This window comes from Elephantulus edwardii, unplaced genomic scaffold, assembly GCF_000299155.1.
Source record: "Elephantulus edwardii isolate Elephantulus edwardi_28Jun2011 unplaced genomic scaffold, EleEdw1.0 scaffold00014, whole genome shotgun sequence".
NCBI classification, from domain to species: domain Eukaryota; kingdom Metazoa; phylum Chordata; class Mammalia; order Macroscelidea; family Macroscelididae; genus Elephantulus; species Elephantulus edwardii.
Window position 1 is genome coordinate 18,016,840 of NW_006399764.1, and position 15,806 is coordinate 18,032,645.

The window sequence follows — 15,806 nt, forward strand, 5'->3', positions numbered from 1 at the left end:
ATAATGTCAAATTCATTTTTTGGCCTCCTCTTCGATCAGGAACAATCTTTTTGACTAAGGGCCCCCACTTCGCAAGTCTTGCACGCCCCTCCCTCACCCAGCACTGCAGAGCTTTGGGAAGGTGAAAGTCAAGGTCACCCAAGGGCATCCACTAGGGGTGGTGGCTGAGCCGAGCCCCTTAAGGGAATTCAGCTGAGCCTGTGTTGTGTTGCTTTGGGATCCACCCCTCCCAGTGCCTCAGATCTGTATAGCCCTTGGAGGGACTTGAGCATTTGAGGCTTGTCTAAGGGAAAGAAAAGGAAAAAAAAAAGGCAGTGAAGGAGACTGTACATAAAGACATGGCAAAAATCTTAATTATAGCAATAGAGTTATGGGGTGATGTTCAAGTGGGCAGCTCCATTTAAAAAAAAATAAATATGTGACTGAATCTGTGAAGCTGCGTAGCAAGAAGTACGAGAGGTCTTATTAATGAACCGCCTACCTTGTAGACAGTAATTTGTACACTGTATAGTTTTGTTAAGAATTTTTTTTTTAAATTAAAGTTCCCAAGTTTGTAAAGCTAACTTTTTAACAGTTATAATGGAACTGTATGTTGTTTCCATTTTTAAAGTAAACAAGAATATTCCTTGTTTAGAGACTTGGACTTGAGTTAAAACTCTCCAGTCTCTTAAGTTATGTATTAAAAAAAAAAAAAAAGAAAAAAGAAAAAAAAAATCTGTCCATGTTAGGAGTTATTTCACAGATTCCTGTGCTTAAAAAGCGTAGGACACTAATCCTTTTAAAAAATGTAAATGGAGAAAAGTTATATTTTATGAAGGTTATTTTGTTGTATTTAGTATTGGAAAAGTTGGTTTTCAGAGCATTTCAGAATGTCGAAAGCACCACTGTCTTTTTATTAGTATATACGGCCTTTAGCAAAAGTTTTTGTGATTGTTACGTGATGGTATTTAAGGTTAAGTTTCACAGAGCATTCAGGATAGGCAGAAAGCGAAAACAGTGCTGTGTCTCACAGAACGTGTCCTCAGGGAGCAGAAACTTGGATTGGTGACTTGTAGCTTCATAAGGACTCAACGAAAAGATTGCACAGGGACACCTTCGGCAGTATGACACCAGGGCATGTTCTTACCTAGATGCCAACTCCTATGTAGAGTGTGAAACAATGAAGGCTGCAGCAGGTTAGCTCATATGCAATGTATAGTGTTCACTTCGAATGAAACAATCCTCCAACATTGCTGGCAGATAGGCCCCAAGCATGACATTCAATATAGTTTACATGCCCCTGCCAAGGTCTTTTGTTAACACAAACCAGCTGCATGCTTCCTGGACTTTACAAAAATTGGGTTTCTATAGAAAACTTTTTTCTTTCTTTCTTTTTTTTTTTTTTAAATAATGTGCAGGCTATTCAAGCTCAAATAGTGAGAGCTCTAAATTGAATGTTCTCCGTGCTGAAGGAGCTGAAGGCTGCCTTCTTCATATTTTGCACTTTCTGGTAGCGCCCCCTGTTTGGTTTTCTTGGGTTTTATTTTTCTAATTCCTTCAAATTGTGTGGGTGGAGTGGAGCACTGCAGTTGGGGGGATAACATGGACCGCTGATTTTGCCCTTTGACCCTGCACAATGACCTTTGCATCAGCCAAACTCATTGCCATGACAACTCTTTGTACTGTGTCTGTGCCACAGATCTGTTGGTCACATTGTTAATATGAAGGGGACAAGTTGGAGACGGTCAATTTTTACATATTTTTTGTTGCAATTTTTTTTTTGTTCTTCAATGGTTGTAAGTAGTTTGTTTCGCTCGCTCTTTTTTTAAGTAATAAAAGGGTTCACTAGTTACTACTCTATAGAAATATCTGTGTGTTGCAATTCAAATGTATGTTGAGATTGTGAAAAAGTGCTTCAGTGCCACTAGCCTACTAGCGTACTAGACTAAGCCTTCAAGAACTTAAGTTGCATGATACAGTACCAGGAACAAAAGGTGGCCTACATACATGAGAAGTGGTGTAAGCTAGTGATACTAAAGCCATTCTTGTATTACTGTATTTTTGACGGAATGGTTTTGAAAACTGCTACAGGGACTGATGTGGCAAATATATCTCTTTATGCAGAAGGAAGTCTTTTTTTTTTTTAAAGAAGTATGGCTTATTATGCATCTTCATTGAGGGCATTGAGGTTGCATGGACTGGTAAAAGTTGATGCAAAATGAGAAAGAAACAAAAAAACAAAAAAACCAGCAAAATGTTTACCAAAAAAACTCAAACAAATGAGCAGTGCCTGTTCAATTTCACAGTCTCTGTTGAGTTCAGTTGTAAATATGTTTCAAATGACATTTTCTTGGGAAAAAAAATCTCTACAACATTGTAGGATGTGAGGGGTCACTACATCCCAGGGATAGATTTCTCCAAGCTGCGTTAGATTATGTCTTCATCAAGCTGTTAATTTGTGCTTTTATCATATAGAACTCTTAGCATCCTGGGAAGAGGTGCCCCCCACCTCAATGATATTTCTCTGAGAACAACTTTTGTAGGACTGTGTGTTTCTTTAGATACATTTAGTACAACTGTAGGTGACGAGTAGTCAGTTATTGCTTGCTAGCTACGCACCAGGGTTGATCCATTTTAAAACTTTTGGCATTTTGTCCTCATAGGCCATAAATACAGAACCTTGTATTTTAATTAAATTCTGAAGAAAAGAGGCTTGCGCACAATCTCCATGTAACAAACCTTTAGCAGTAGGATGTATTATACGTCAGTGACTTCATTTCTTGTCGTTCAGGCCTCTGGGAGCCAACCCAGACAGGGCCAGAACGTTAGCGAAGGTTTTATTGTGCCCGGTTGGAGGATAACGTTCTTTGGGTACTTTTTGTGGGGTTGCAAATGAACTCAATTGCCACAAGTTTTAAACTGGTGTAAATCAAGCTTGACTAAATGTGATTGTTACTGTTCTATCCAGCCTGTACTGCTAGCAGCTGCTCAAACTGCAGTCAATTACTGGAAGCGGATATATTTCCTATGCAAAAACTGTTTAAACAATAAAATGAGCTATGCTACAGACCCTGGCTTCGTGGTTTTTGTGTGTGTATGTGGTTTGGTTTTTTCTTTTCCCCCTTTCTTTCTTTTTTTAATTCCTCCCAAGCCTCTTCCTGCCACTTTCTCTACATTAGAATTGGGGCTGGCAAGATTTGGAAGCTGATCTCCTTGAATGAGGGGAGGTGGAAGCATGAACTTAACGTAAGCTCAGCATTGAGAGTCATTTATAATTCAGTCTGGTGTTTCCCATTTCACCCTGGGTACAGGTAATACCACTGAGACCCTGCCTGCAGGCCCAAAATATGTCTAGTCATCCCCAGTTCTCCAGCGACTGGGAAAATGCAAAGTGTAGTTAGAATCTGTGTCCTCACTGCCTGAGAGAGGCCTTTCAGTGTTGAACTGCAGGTAAAGTGTGTGGGAGCACTAGACTGTGGTCTTGTTGACTGAAAACCGCAGGGCGCGCGCACGCGTGCACACACACACACACACACACACACACACACACACTGAACAGGAAAGGTAAGCCCTGGGGGCCCCCTGTGGCTGTGGGTTTAGTGGTTACCCTAGCACTATTGGAGAAGAATGTCTTTCTCCAAATGTCTGTAAAGAAGCCATATCTTATGCTGCCAAGAACAAGCGGTGCAGCTTTTCAGTGTAAGTCACGTTGATGTGCCTCCTTCCCAACAACTGAAGGTCTAAAAACAGACGGCCTCTACTCCAGACTCTGTGTTGTGTTTCAGAGGGCAGTCAGCTAGGGTTCAGGAAGAGCTCCTTGAAGAGGCACGAGCTGTGATGGTTTTCCAGTCTCTTTGAGTGATGTGCACAAATGAAGCAAAAACCATGCAGCTTGGTTGAAAAATGGAAAGAAATGCCTGGAATTTAGCAAATTTTGCCATGTCTAACAAAGACTGACCGAGGCAGCCCTAAATGCCTGGTTTGAGCACCTGGGAGTGACTGGGGTTCCTCTGATCTCTCAACCTGCCTGAGAGATGAGTATTTATTTTTTTTTAAGGTGAGTCTGTCCTGCCTTGTGAAGTGGTGTTTGGGAATTCCTTGACTATATTGAACTAGAAAACAGTTCTGGAAGGATCCAACATAAAGGTAACGGGGATGTCTTAGAACATTAAGAGATTTCATGAGGAATGTTTGAGAATACCATCATTGGAATAAATTTTTACCTATAGAGATTCTTCTTTTCCCTTCTAAAAATGTTTGGGCTGTGTTAGCTTGGTGGAGTTCTGGTGGTATAAGGGTAAAGGAGTTGCACTGCCAAATGAAAGGTAAGTGTTCTGAATCCAACGGTGGCTCTGTGGGAGAAAGGACAGTCTCCTCTAGTGCAATTCACAGCCTCTGCCAGCCCACTAGGGCCGGTGTCATAGGGTCAGTTCTCAGTTGGTTCTGAATCGACAGTACAGACATAACAGAACACGCTGGCATGCATGGCCACTAGAGAGGAAATAGAAAAACCATTGAAGAAAGCCAATAAGCTAGGGTCAAACCAACCTGATTTCAAATCCTGGAAATACCCCAGCTAGTATGTAGAGTGTTACATAAACTCTCCATTTTGTTTCCTTCATCTGCAAAATTAGATCCTGTTGCCAGTACCTGGGTGGATGATGCGGTTGAAAGGATAGATGAGATTACTCATGAAAGGTGGCTCTCACAAGTGCTTGGCACAGGATTCTACTGCCTTCATCTTCCTCTTCATCTTCCTTATTCATTCTTCCTCCTCCTCCTCCTCCTCCTCATTTTCTTCTGTGTATTAAGCAATCTGACACAGTAGTCAGGAATGAATAAATGGTTCTTTAGAGACAGGAAGGCATGAGTTGGTTTTATTAGCACTCTTTTGTTCGCTTGTGCTACTTGGATTTTTAAAAACCTGATCACTGCTGGTTGGAGACGAGTCCCTCCTTTCCCTTTGATCCTTAACTCTGTGCTACATGGCTGATTTATCCTCACACACATGCCAGCTGACTCCTCCACGAGACCATTCCTTGACTGGACACTGCACCCTTGACACCAACTACCTGCTAAAAGATCCTTTCACATAAGGTCAATAAATTTCTTCCTTTGTCAGGAGAGAAAAGAAAAATTAAGTGTATCCATTTTCTAAATAATTATCCAAATAAGAGACACTCAGGTCTTAGGAATACAAGTTTATTTAGACAAAGTGATGAGAACTGAAGAAATTGAAGGAAGAAGCCCAAGGCAAAGGATGGACCTTTCTGCCCTCTGAAAAATTAAGCATTGTCACTTGTGCTTCTCACACATATTTTGCCCCTTAGCAGGGAATAAAAGCCCTGGTAGCTTAGTGTGTAACATATCATGTTGCTAATGAATGGTTGACAGTTCAAATCCACCAGCTTCTCTGAGGTAGAAATATGAGCAGTCTTCTGAACCAGAGATAAAGGCTTTGATCTCCACTTTCAATGCAAACCTCAGTACATTTTTATGATGATTCAGTATGTCATTAGTTATTCTACCATCATATTCTTTACTGATTTCACATTAAGCTTATATCATGGTAATATAAAAAAAAAAAACAAACCACAAACCATCTACTGCCATCAAGTCCATTCCAGCTCATAGAGACCCTTCCTTGGGTTTCTGAGGCCATAAATCTTTCCAGGAGGACTTACTCATTGCTGTCACCTTGGGACCTCCATATGCATGACCCTTCATTGTGTCTCTGAGGCTGTAAATTGTGAGAGAGGAGATGACTCGTCCTTTTTCCTCTTTGCTTCTAGAGGGTTCCCCATCTTTCTCCTGCTGAGTAGCTGGTGGATTCCAACTGCTGACTTTCTTGCTGACTCCATTGCCATTACGTTGGGACCTACTTGTAACTGACCCTCTGGTGTGTTTCCAAGGCTGTGAATGGTACCACGCCCTATGGGCTCCCAACTCCCTAGGGACTATGCATCTCCTTAAAAATACACTGTGTATCATCAAGTCGGAACCAACCATATAGCTGATCTCTCCAGCAGATTTTCAGAGGCAATAAACCACATGGGACGAGACTGCCTATCTTTCTTTTGTAAAATAATAATAGCTATAATTTATCACAAGAGCTCTCATGGCCTAGCGGGTAAAGAGGTATGCTGCCAATCCAAAGACAGACAGTTCAAATCCACCTGCCACTCCTTGGGAGGAGGAGGATGGACAGTCTTCTCTCATGCAATTTACAGCCTCTGAAAACCTGCTGGAAGATCAGATACAAGTCAGTTCTAGCTCAATGGCACACAACAACATCAACAACAACCATTTAGGGTCTGTGTTAAATATTTCACATTATTTTTTCTAATTCTCAACACTGTTTAGAGGTGAATATGATCTCCATTTTATATGGGAGAAAAGGGAAGTTCTGGAATTGAGCAAATCATCCACCAAATTGACACACTATGCCATGATGAACCTGGGTTAGAATCCACGCTTGTCCGACTACAGAAACCGTGGTGGTAATCTCTATCATGACCGAGAAACCCACACAGAGCAGTAAATTTTAAAACGGTATTAAAAAGAGTAAAGCATTTTAATGTGGAGACATTTTTTATTGTCCTCACAACACCAACCCCTCCTTCCCAGAAGGCCGCCTACATTGTGGAGCCCGTGTCTTGTGGCGCTGGCCAGCTCCAGCCCAGGTGGTGATCTGCCTTCATTTGCTGTGCTATTGCAGATGGCCTTTGGGTGTTGGTACCTTTGTGAAAACTGAAGCCGCCAGGAAGCACAGGCACAGTTCGTGCATATCAGGGAGACCTTGCTTTCTGAGGTGAAAGCAGCTCACAGCTAACCCTGCCTGGCCCCCAGCCTCCCCAGGTATCTGAGATTTGGAAGTCACTTCGTTTGCTCACCTGGAGACGGTGGTTAACTGTTGGCCATGCAGCCTAATTGTGATGAAAGTGGGCTTCCAGGCCTCAACAAGTTTTCTTTCACAGTGGTTGCCCTCAGGAGAAAGGAGGGGTTCTGGGTATGGTCTCATTGTTTGAACCTGCTGTACAGGTGCCCGGCTGTGAAACAATGGACTCCATTGATGACAGTGTGTGCCCTACACATGCCAAAGCCAACGCATATTGCTGTGGGCAGGTATGGAAGTCAATAATGCGGGAAAGCCAGGTGGGAGTTCAGGATCAAAAATGGCCCCCGTTCTTTTCAGAGCTGACAAAAACTAGCCATGGCCACGCTGGAGACCAGACTGCTCTCAACACTTCCCAGGACTGGCCAGTACATCTGACAGACTTCCAGCTTCTTCCACAACTGGTGAAGTTCAAGTCCTCAGTGTGGAAAGTTACACAGTTTATTTTTGAAAGAAGGCATATTGGAGGAATTGTCTTTTTTTTTTCCCCCCCTGCAAAAGATGAAAAGGACTCAAAGCAACTTTCTTGGATTAATTTTCAATTTTTATTTTCTGGAGGTATAAAAACATGTGGAAAAGAGAATAAAATATATAATGGGATTTTTTAAAGAAATCATTACTATGATTTCCAAAGAGTTACTAAATTCCCAATTTCCCATAACGAGCCTTTGCCTTCAGATCTGATCTTTACAAACCAAAAAGCTTGGAAGAAATACTCTTCTTGGAGAGCTGAATAGATGCCCAGGGCTCAGGTCTGAGACCATGCAAAGTCCAGCCGGCGGCGCATTCATAACAAGCAGAACTTTTGTTTCTTGAACATCTATGACTTATCTCCCTCCCACCACCTCCCGTTCACCTTCCTTGGACCTGGTTTGCACCTCTCAATAGATGCCTTTTCTCTTTTTTCTGCTCAGCAGAGGTGGGGGACTCACAACTGTGGAGGAGCAGGGATTTCCCCTTCTCTTATTCTTAAGATAACACTCAAGAGCCTCTGCTGGGGAAACAGGCTCTACCTTGGGGAAGATGTGAAAAGCAGCCTGAGGGCTTGGCTCCCCAGCCTGCATGTGTAGGCAGCTGTCAAGCTGGGAAATCAATCTGGACTTCACGTTGGCCAAGAGAGGGGGACAGCCCCTGGGGAAAACATGCCTGATCTGTTTGTGTTGGCATCTGGAGAACCCTTCCATCCTGACGTGTGCTAGCTGGTACTATGGGAAAGTCTGTCTGACCATTGGTTTCCTCAAGCTGGCTTTTGAGTTGCCCAAAGAAGGGGGCCCCCCCCCCCAGTGTGCACACCTGGCCTCAGTGAGGTCCTCTAGCACCAGGGTCAACCTTTCTTTGCTTAGACGGGAGATGAGAAGAGTGAGGAAAGAGTATTCCCTATCTCTGGAATATGGTATGGCCAACCCAAAAGTTAGGGTTTTCTTTTCTTATCTTAAATTGCAAGAATCGCAGTGCCATGGGACAAAGGGGTGCTCTTCAGTTAAGACCACAAAATCTATAAGCCAGGCCACCACACAGTAAAATGCAACTTTTGTTCAACTCAGTTACTTCCCCCTCAGTTTATCCATAATACATTAGACACCCCAAACATACCTCCCGGTGCACTCTTTGACACAACAAACTCCCTGGCCTGGCTTTTGAAGTTGATACGTTGAAAGCAGAAATTATTTCACTGCTTCTAAACTGCTTGCTGGCCGTTCTATGTGAAAGGGAAATCTGCGAAAAATCCAGTGAGGAAGAAAAGAAGCATATTCTGAAGGGACTAAGGGAGGTTCCGTTTATCCACATCACTTCTTGGTCCACCAGTGTCCCTCTTCCTAAGTCTCTGTCCTGTGGTGGTTGTTATGTAGATTTGGTTCGCCAAAATACCTACTCTCCTCCTCCAGTCTTTTTGACCAATCATCGAGAGCTCTGTCTGCCCCTTCCTCTTCTCGCCATGAATGTTTCCTGAGGGGGCGTTGGGAAGGAGAAGCTCTGAAGGTGGTAAAGAGTTTGATACCAGCAGGATGACATTCGAATACACAGGCTACAGACCAGATGTGGGTTCTAGCCATGTGCTTTGGGTAAGTTACCTAACTATTTGAAGTTTCAATAGCAACTTGTATAAAGTGGAGGGACCATTTTCTTAAGAGGAAACATAGGTCCATTAGCTAGCTTGGTGCCATACAGAAGATATTTGGTCAATAAGCAGCATGATCGTGACCATTCAGCAACTTTATTTTTTCCTGGGAACTCTCTGGTAGCATAGTCAGTAGGGAAGTACACTGCTAAGCCAAAGTTCACTAGTCGCTCCTTGGAGATTCATGACCTCAGAACCCCATTGGGAGGTCAGCCGGGAGTCAGACCTCACTGGTCAGCCAGGGCGTGATTGTGAAGGAGCTTGAGATTGAAGGCTCTTATCACCATACCAACCTTCACTTTTCTATTTTCTTTTGTGTCCTGAGCCTGCCTCTGAGGAAATCTGAGAACCAGAGGAGGAACAAGCAGCTGAAAAACTGCCGTGTTTGAGAGTGAGTGGTCATTCAGTGTGCCACAGTGTTTCCCTCACCTGAGGAGACGAAAAGCTCAGAGGCTCAGGTGTATTTGATAATGAGCGGAGCTTGGGGCCTGCTGATCTCGCTCCAAGGGGATCCCTAAATCCCTAGAGAGACTCCACCTGCACAGGCCATCATTTTCTTTCTAGGCCAATGATTCTCAACCCTGACTACACATTAGAATCTCCTGGGGAGGGGACATAGCAGTTTTAAAACATTTCCTACAGCTGAAAAATTATTCTTCTAGACCTAGACTCTAGACTCTTTAGCTTAAGTTTTTGGTGGTTTCTTTCTCTCCAAAAGGTTCTCAAGTTGTTATTTGTAACTGAATGACAAGTATCCCTATTGTTTAAGTTATTTCGTGTTTTAAAACCACATATTTACTTTAAAATATATACCTTCCTCATTCCATTCTAATGTGGTTTGGTGATCTCACTCAAGCAGTTATGTTCCTCATCTTAAAATCTAAAAAGAATTTCTACTGAAGTCTTTTGTTAGCAATATAAGAGCATAATCTAGGGGGAAGAATTGAAAGTGTTCTCATTGGAATACACTGAAGAAACAAACCTTCGCACATGATTCTTCATTTCTCTGAAATAGTCAATTATCTCAGACACTAAGCTTCAGACTCAATCATGGGTATTATATCCACAAGACCTTGATTATCCACCTTGCCTTTCTGAAAGGTGACGCCCCACCATCACTTGTATAGCCAGATAGCTAGAGGTCTAATCATAGGTAATGGTTCATAAACTTCTTACTTTTAAAGCAAAGAGGTATCTGGGGCATTTCCACATTTTTAGAAACTATATTTCATTTAAAGTGCTACTATGAAAATGACTGAACACAGTAAATCTCAAGGAAAGTGGAGCTTGGCAACCCTGTAAGTAGGGATCTTGTAGAAGAAATGGGACACCATTACCAAATACTGACATCCTATTACTTGGAAGAGGAGCCCTGATGGCGTACTATTTTACAGGTTGAGCTACTAACTAAAAATCTACAGTTTGAATTTTGATCTCTAGAAAGAAAATGGGACAGTTTGTCCCATTAAGATTTATAGTCTGGAAAACTCCATGAAAGGGCACCACAAGTGGGAACAGATTTTACAGCAGCATCACATGGAAGAATGATATGAGAGGTTGTGTTACATTCAAGGGTGAGATTAAGGGCTTGAAGTTACAAGAAGACACATTTCTACCAAAAAGGAGACCAAACTGGGTAAAAATACAAAGTATGAACCTCCCATGAGAGCATCTTTTGGCCAGTCAATTCAATTGTCTCAAAGTCAGAATAGTGAATGTTTAGGAGGGGAGCTTTCTGGGTTAGTGGGTACACCTGGCTGGTCAAAAGTCCACTTACACGCTAAGCCCAATCAGAAAAGAGAATGCTAGCAAAATAATGCTCACATAATCAGTCACCCTGGGTGGGGGCAGACAACTTTTCTCATCCTTACCTAATTAGTAAGGAAACTTGGGATCAATGAGTTCTAAGCACCTTTCTCTAAGCTACACAGTTAGTGAGTGACAAAGCTACATTTAGACCAAGTCTACTCAGCCCCAATTTACTATAGCTCTAGCCTCGTGTTGGGGCCTTAACTTTGCCCCATATTTAATTTTGGGTGATATTTAATTCTTTGTTTGGGTATAGCTGTTTCTTTACATAATAAGTTGCTACATATTTAAAACCTCATCTGAATTATGCAAACTCTATATTTACTACAGAATTTGGGAAAAGATTTAGTGTATATTTGATCTTAGCATTCAACTGTGCTGGTGGGTCAAATACACTAGGTAGAATCATCCATCTGGTGAATTTCCCAGCTCTACTGGTCCAGTGGGTAAGGAGCTGTGTTGTTCAATGCAAAGACAGGCAGTTCGAATCCACCAGCTGCCCATGGAAGAATGATGGACAGTCTCTTCCTGTGCAATCTACAGCCTCTGAAAATGAACAGGAGGGTCAGCTATGAGTCAGTTCTGACTCGATGGCACATGGCAAAAACAAAACTCACTAATAGGAAGCTCTTGTGGCCAAGTTGGTAAGGAATTGCTTTGCTGACACAAAGGTAGGTAGTTTGAATCAACCAGCTGCCCTGGGATGGACAATTTTCTCTCGTATGATTTAGAGCTACTTCAAACCCACTGGGAGCTCTGGTGGCTTAGTGGTAAGGAGTTGCACTGCCAACCCAAAAACATGTGGTTCAAATCTACCAGCTGTTTTGAGGGAGAAAGATGAATAATCTCTTCCAGGGCAATTTAGTTCCTCTGGGCAGCTCTGGGTAGGATTCAACTCAAGAGTACACAACAAGAAAGCCCACTGGACAGTCAGTAATAAGTCAATTCCAACTTGATGACACATAACAACTCAGTAATAGACTGGAACAATATTTCATTGCATTCAAGAATTTGCTAGAATGTCCCACAGGACTTGGGAAAACACTATATTTCTGGCTACAAGGTTTTGTTTTGTTTTACAGCAAAAAAAAGATGCAAATGAAGGGACGGACAGGGTGAAGTTTGTATGGATTCTTTCCTTACTGCTTTCATTTCCAAAAAGGGACACTTCAAAGACTAAAGTGCACCTGATCCAAGCCATAGTCTTTTCAATTTCTTTCAATACACCGGAACGTTGGACAATGAATAAGAATGACAAAAGAAGAGTCAATACCTTTGAATTTTGGTGATGGACAAGAGTGCCCAATATCCCATGGCCTCCTAAAAAAAGTCTGTCTTAGAGGAAGAGTGGCCAAGGTGCTCCTTAGAGTCAGATGGTGAAACTTTGTCTCACACACTTTAAGGGTGTTGTCAGGAAACACTCAAGGCCAGTCCTTGGAAAAAAGATGTTATGCTGGGAAAGGTGGTGGTTCAGAGAAAGAGAAGACCCTCAACAAGATGGATTGACGCAGTGACCATAGTAATGGGCTCAGAAAGGAGAGCTCATGAGGCTAGCACAGGATAGGGTAAAGTTGGAGTCAACAGAGTGGCATCTAACAATTACAACCTCCCCCCCCTTGCATTCATGTCTACCATCTACCAGGAAACCAATGGGATTTCCTTTCCTGGGGCCTCATCATGTAAATTAGATTAAATAGCTCAACTCCAGGAGGTCCACTTGATGGTCAACCCCCACAAACAGGTGTGGTCTGGAAGCCTTATCAAAAACACTCAAGCATTAGGGAAATTCCAAGAGTTTAGACATTATCTCTGAAGAACTAGGACAAACACTCTGGATAAAGTTAATGCAACCCCACACCAAATCTGTGTTAACGGTACCAGTTTGGTGAGTACTGACTCAATTCTAAGGTTGTGTGAGCAGAAATAATCTCTGTACCAGGCAGGGGTGTCCCAGGTACATGTGCAGGAGCTCTAGTGACAGAGTACCTACTGTATTGCCCTGCTAACTGAAAGGTCAGTGGCTTGAATCCACCTCCAGCTCAAAGGGAGAAAGCGAGGCAGCCTCCTCCTGTTAAGACTTTGAGCTGAGGAACATTGATGGAGGGAAAGGCTGCAAGGAGGCATCGACTCAAAGGTTAATATGCATGGGGGCAGGACATACCCACCTGTACAGTGACAGCAAGTGAGATGAATCATCTCTCTGATTTCTCTGCTTGAACAAGAACATCTTTGGTGCGTATCTTTTCTAAATGCAATTTCCAACATAGAGAGGTAGCTCTAAGTGCCCAATATTTTGCTTGCATATTTCCCCTTCCTTCCTTTCTTTGTCTGTTTTCTCTCTCCCTTCCTCCCTCTCCCTCCCTCCCTTCGTCTCCCCCTTCCTCCTTTCCTCCCTTCCTCCCTCCCTCCCTCCCTCCTTTCCTCTGCATTTGCTGTTATTTGCCATTTAGTTGGAACCCACCCAGAGCTGACCCTCTGGTGGGTTTTCAGAGGCTGTTAACTTCATGGGAGGAGACGGCCCATTCTTCTCCCATGGAGCAGCTGGTGGCCTCAAACTCCACGCCTTCAGGATTGCAGGGCAGCTTCTTTCCACTAGGCCACCAGAGCTCCTTACTTAATACTACTTAAAAAGCTCACTACTTAATACTTCCTCTAGTAAGTATTAATTTAGCACTTATTCTACCCAGGCATTGTACTAGATGCTGAGGCATTTGGTTTGAACAGCTTATTTAATCTCCGTAAGTTTCTCTTTCCTCAATGAACAATTTTAGATACCCTGTATATCTGTATTTTCTATGGAAGCTCAGAGTGTGGTTTGCCTGTGGAAACCAGGAGCACTGTCAGGTAAATCACCATCTTTCATGTTTCCAAAAGCCCTGCTGCCCAGTCATTATCAGTGCTCAGGGCTCAGGACCATTTCCCTCCTAGTTATGGTCCACATTCAAGATTGCCTAGCAAGGAGGCTTCCAGCATTTAGGTGGTCACTGTCTGAACACTCCAGCTTGAACAGCCAACCATATCTGCTGATGGCTGTGTTGGAATGCCTCTGAGACCCCCATTGAGCGCTTTCTTGCTCAGTGCCCTGCTGAGTGCATTTCCTGAGCCTGTCTGCTTGCCTCTTGTGAAGCCAGAGGGGAACACTCTGAGTGCCATTGCTCACCCAGTTCATTAGTCAACTTCAGGACTTCAAAAGATATGCTCTGTTTAAGCTTGCTGCTTTCTATACCCGACACGTATACAAATGTGTTCTGCTCATACGTCCTTTCTTCAGCGCGGTTATGGGAAACCCTAATGGAGACCCAGTGGTTTGATGTTTTTTATTCTATCTTGCCCAAGAGAACTGATACACAGGCTGGGAAAAGAGCTGGTAGGTACGAGTGTCATTTAATGTTGCAATCATCTGGTCTACCTGAAAATGATCTCAAAGTTAGTGGCTTGCTCTCAATGGCCTTTCCATATACCATAAGCCTACCTTGAAAACGGTTTGAATTTTAACTTGCTTTTATTGAGTTGACTCCTAGGAATGCAGAATCGTTGACAACTTATATCCAACACTGTTCAGTGTACAATGTTGGGCAAACATAAAACGATTCTCCTTGGATAACTGCCCATGTACTTTACTGTTCATATGCACTTGCAGAGCTGGAGAAACATAAAAATGTCAGGAAATTTCACCTGAACAAGCTTTCTTGAGGAGATTTCTGGCAGATAACGCCTCCTGTTAAATAGGAAATACTCTTAAGCTTAGCTGCTTTCATAGCGCTTTGGTTTGCCTACTGTCCGAGCTATGTATTCTGTTTGGTTGTGTAGGAAGTCACACACAAAAAGAAAATCAAACAATGACACAGCAGTGACTTGAAAACATTAGAACTTATTTCCAAGTATATTATATTTCCTTGGAGGACTGCAGTCATGCTCGTACGATAGCACCAATGCCATCAGAGACTCTTACAAGATTTTTGCTCTGTTATCCTTAGGGTGTAGCTTGTCCTCCTGCTCTCAAGATGATTGCTGAAGCTCAGGTCATCACATCCATCTTCAGAAAAGCTCCTGGGCCATCAAGTATATTTCAACTCACTGTGACCTTATAAAACAAATTAGAACTACCCCATTGGGTTTCTAAGGCTTCATATTTTGATAAAACAGACTGCCTCCTCTTTCTCCCACAACGTGGCTCATGCATTAGAAAGGTTTACTTTGGTAAGCAGCTCAACATTTAACTCACTACACCACTAGGGCTCTTTTTGTCCAGGAAAGAAAAAGAGAGTTTGCAGTTGGGTAATTCTGCAGTCCCAGGTGCAGAAACCTTGCTTTTGGAGATTTTTTCTGGGAGCTCTCTTTGCCAATGCTGCTTAGAGCCTATCAATCATAGCATATCATATGACAATTCTTAGCTGCAAGGGAGGTTGGACACCTGGGCTTGTTTCCTTTGCTAATATCATTTATTTATAGTCATGCAGAGAAAAATTATATACTATACAGACAAATATTATTCCCTGGCATATATCTCCTTAATTCTACTTAAAAGTAGAATTACTCATACATGGTTAGAAAATTGTAAGTGGGGGGGGGTATAGAAAAAGGTAACAAACCTTCTAACTGCAAGCAGATTTAAAAACTTCTTTAAAAATGAACAGCTATATTTTTCCTTATTGTTTTAGATGCAGTTGAGTCAGTTCCAACTGATAGTGACCTTATGTACAATAGAATGAAACACTGCCTGGTTTTGTGTCATCATTGCAATCCTTGCCCCATTTGAGCTCATTATGACAGCCACTGTATTGATTGATCTCACTGAGGTTCTTCTTTTTTGCTGACTCTTTCTTTTACTAAATATTATATCTTCCTCCAGGGACTGCTCCCTTCTAATAGCATGTCCAAATTACAACACCTGAGATAAAGTCATGAAGATTATCCAAAAATGACTGGAACAGCACATCAACAGAGAACTGCCAGAAGTCCAGGCTGGGTTTAGAAGGGGTCGTGGTACTAGGGATATTGTAG